Raw genomic sequence first — 4,546 nt, 5'->3', positions numbered from 1 at the left:
TGTATCAACTTTTTATGGCATTAACGGCGCTTCATAAGAATATACTGGTAATTGCCAAAACAGTCCCATTCAACGACGGGTTAGATTGAAGGAATCCACAGGCATATATTAAAAAGATATATATAGTGTAAATTCACTATATATATATATATTTATTTTAATTTATACTATAATCTTATCTTTGATTACAGTATCGTAAATAATTACATCTTGAATTTCACATCAAACTAAGAAATTATCGACTTACGTGACTTCCACTCATGCTCATCTCGAACGTGGTCTTCAAGAATGACTAACAAAGTTCACCATTTCATCACACAGGGTTACGATCTGTCACGGCATTATAACGATGACATATTGAATCGCTTCTTACTTTATTCACTCCCTTCCTAACCACTAATCTATTACTATCTCCTCACTCTATACTACTTACTAGATCGATACTCTCTACTCTTCCCTTCCCACTCCTCTCTCTCTTCCGCTAGCCTCCCTCCTCTCTCTCTCTCCTCTCCTCTACCCCTCCTCTACCCTCTCCCCTCCACTCACTCTCCCTGTACCTCTCCTCTACCCCCCTCCTATCCTCAACTTCTCACTCTTCAAGCTCACTCTCTACAATACTTTCTCTCTCCTTCCTCTCTTCTCTCTCTCTCTCTCCTCTCTCTCCTCTCTCCTTCCCTCTCCCTCTCTCTCCATCCCCCTCTCCCCTCTCCCCTCTCTCTTCCTTCCTACTCTCTCTCCTCCTCTCTCTCCTCCCTTCTCTCTCTCTCTCCTCTCTCTCTCTCTCTCTCTCTCTCTCTCTCTCTCTCTCTCTCTCTCTCTCTCTCTCTCTCCCTCTCCCTCCCTCCCTCCCTCCCTCCCTCCCTCCTTCCCTCCCTCCCTCCCTCCCCCCTCTCCCTCCCTCCCTCCCTCCCTCCCCTTCTCTCTCTCATTTTGCCAATGAAATTGCTATCCTGAAGCTAACCCTCAGGCAACAACTACAATGACAAATCTTTCTTATAGAATTATTCTCGCTCTTCAGTGTTTTCGGTTCAACATCTCTATAATCTGTGATAATAACCTTTGCCATCATTTACCTGTCATGGAATTAAATCGTCAAGATTATAGAGAACAACACAGCCGAGGTTGCTGATGGTGATGCAATGTAATAATGATGCAATATAGTAACGTCAGCTTAACCTGCCTTCGTAAATATCTCAATGATCACAAATCTCATTATGTCCGTATTACTATTATAGATAATAGAATTATATTCGGCTATGATAATTATTCTTAGATAACTGCTATCATCCATTTCAATACCTCTTATCATATGACTAGAATTATCATCCCTTCTAACCACACCCTTCCTTTCCCGCTCCTCATCTCCTCCTTCCTCCCTCCCCCTCCCTTCCCTTCCTCCTCCCTCTCCCTTTCTCTTGCCCCTTCCCTCCTCCTCCCTCTCCCTTTCTTTCCTCCCTCCTCTCCCTTTCTCTCCTCCCTCTCCCTTCCCTTCCTCATTCCTCTCCCTTTCCCCATCCTTCTCATAGCGTTGAATATATACGTAGATAGATAATCGACAATATTCCACTGGAAGAAACGCCTATTCTATCTGTCGTTCCATATGACTAAGGCTCTCGCTTGCCTCGACTCATTTTGCACTGTAGACACATTTCTTGGGGATGTTGTTTTGACCTTTGCACCTGGCGTTACGAACTGCCGCGAGACTTGTGACTTCAGAAGAGTAGGCAGTCGAATGAAAATTAGAAAGGAAGAATTAATGAACAAGAGCTATTATGAATTAATGAGTAAGAGGAAAAATGAGAGAGAAGAGGAGAGAGAGGGAGACAAGCAGGGGGAAGGGGGGAGAGGCAGGGAGGGAGGGAGGAGGGAAAAGCAGGGGGAGAGGCAGGGGAGAGGGGGGAGAGAGAGGAGAGAGAGGAAAAAGAGAGAGAGAGAGAGAGAGAGAGGAGAGAGAGAGAGAGAGAGAGAGAGAGAGAGAGAGAGAGAGAGAGAGAGAGAGAGGGAGAGAGAGAGAAGAGAGAGAGAGAGAGAGAGAGAGGAGAAGGGAGAGAGGAAGTGAGATGAGAGATAGACGAAGAGGAGAGAAGAGAGAGAGAGGAGAGAGAGAGAGAGAGAGAGGAAAGGGAGGGAGGGTGGGAGAGGAGGGAGGGGGATAGAGAGAGAGAGAGAGAGAGAGAGAGGGGGAGAGAGAGAGAGGGGGAGAGAGAGAGAGGGGGAGAGAGAGGGGGAGAGAGAGGGGGAGAGAGAGGGGGAGAGAGAGGGGGAGAGAGAGGGAGAGGGAGAGGGAAAGGAAGAGGGAGGGAGGAAAGGAGGGAAGGAGGCAGGAAGGAAAAAGGAACTATCGTTGTCATTATTTTTTACGATTTTGCGATTACTTTTATCAGTGTCACTACATTTTATCTTATTACAAATATGATGATCACTTCTGATCATTACTTCTCTACCATCACCATATCTAGAAATCTCTTAAAAAAATACTTGCCAATTATATTTGCCTGCTATGAACTGCATCTGCAATCGCTGCGCCAGTTCGCCGGCAGGAGGGTTGAGGCCAGACAGAGGCTGCCCCACGAGAGGGACGGAACTCCGCTGACCCGCCTTGTGATATCTCCTGTGGCGTTGTGGGAAGGTTGCGTCTACATCATGTATGTAATACGTAGGGTGCATCTACATCATGTATTTATGTATATATGTATGTATGTATAATATATATATATATATGATTATATATATAATATATATATCATTATATAATTATATACATGTATGTATGTATGTTATGTGTTTATATATGTGTATATATGTGTGTGTGTGTGTATATATATATATATATATATATATATATATATATATATATATATATATATATATATATATATTCAAATTTCAAAAAGTTGTGTTATAGTATTACAGTTACATTTGTTTTGTACGTTTAGCCAATTAGCCAATTTAGTCTATGTGTGGGGTAATGCGGTCATACCTATTTACGTTAACAAGTGGTTCTCTCGCAGCAAAGTACTGAAATTTTTAGATTTTCTGAATGTGACCTTTGTTTGTTGTGCCCCAGATGTTGGAACAATAACTAATTATTTATACTGAGAACTAGTGCTTGTATAACGTTTTTTTTATTTCTTATGTGGCTTAGGTAAATAAGTGTACCCGTTAATTTCCTTTGCATGTTGTCGACATGGTTGGTAATTGTCACCGAGAGCGACGGTCCCTCCAGAGACTGTGTTCCAAAATCAATTATTTTTTTTTCTCTCTCTCCTCAACCCAACGGGGATGCGTTAGGAACCGGGGGTTGAAGGATAATGGATGGCACTGGATATCAATAGGAATCTGCAGAAATCGAGAACGTGATTTATGAAACCTTAAAAATTCGATTTTTCGAAAACCCGAGCCAAACTTAATCCGACAAACGCAAGTATACAAGCACAAAAAACGATTCAAATCCCCTCCCTCTCCCTTCCCTTCCTCCTCCCTCACCTATATATGATATATATATATATATATATATATATATATATATATATATATATATATATATATATATACATTTACACATATATACATACATACATGTATATAATTATATAATGATATATATATATTTATATATAATCATATATATATATATATATATATATATATATATATATATATATATATATATATATATTATAATACAACATACAATATATACATACATACATACAACACTATTGTAGATATATGAAGGCCGGTCACCTTAGTTCCGTCCCTCTCGTGGGCCAGCCTCTATCTGGGCTCAACCCTCCTGCCGGCGAGCTTTCGAAAAAATCTACGGGATTTCACATAATTCAGATCCCCTGTGGTAATCGTACAATGCGTCATAACCAATAAACCAACCTAACCTTAACCCTGTGGGATTTATACACCCGATCTATATACTACCTAGCCAGGAGGCTCTGCCCCCTGGACCCCCATAGTAATATATACGCCCCTTGGACCCCCTGGGTAATACCACATACCTTTATATAGCGAGACACCGAACTTTTCTTCGCTTACATCTATGGTTAAAATTACCTGTTTTCTAATCACTTTTTTTCGGCATTTGAGATAGATACTGTCTACTTGTACTGTCTACTTGTACTATATATCCACAATATGGCATCGCAGGCCTATCAAATCTCTCAGGGGTAAAACGCGCAGGTGCACAAGGTTATTGTACAGAATAGCGTAAATGCTTACCAAAACACATAAAAGAAGTATAATAAAAACAGACACTATTAATTACCAAATATTCGTTCTCACAAGTGCACAGCAACACATATCGCAGCAATGAGTTCCGCTCATGTCTTGGTCTTCGCAAGGGATGGGGACTATGCTGGACCTATTTTCTTAGTTTCCCTCTAAATATAGGACTGCTGGAGATTTGCCTGTATTGCTTCCTACTTTATTTATTTCATTTATTAATTATTATTTTTTTTATGCTCTACATGATGGAAGTTTCAATTTTTCTCTATCTCTGTGCGTCGCTCTCGGTAACATTAGCTAATAAAATATA

The sequence above is a fragment of the Penaeus monodon genome, chromosome 8 (genome assembly GCF_015228065.2).
Source record: "Penaeus monodon isolate SGIC_2016 chromosome 8, NSTDA_Pmon_1, whole genome shotgun sequence".
In the NCBI taxonomy this organism is placed as follows: Eukaryota; Metazoa; Arthropoda; class Malacostraca; order Decapoda; family Penaeidae; genus Penaeus; species Penaeus monodon.
The sequence above is the reverse complement of the archived record's forward strand: the minus strand, read 5'-3'. Positions refer to the sequence as shown.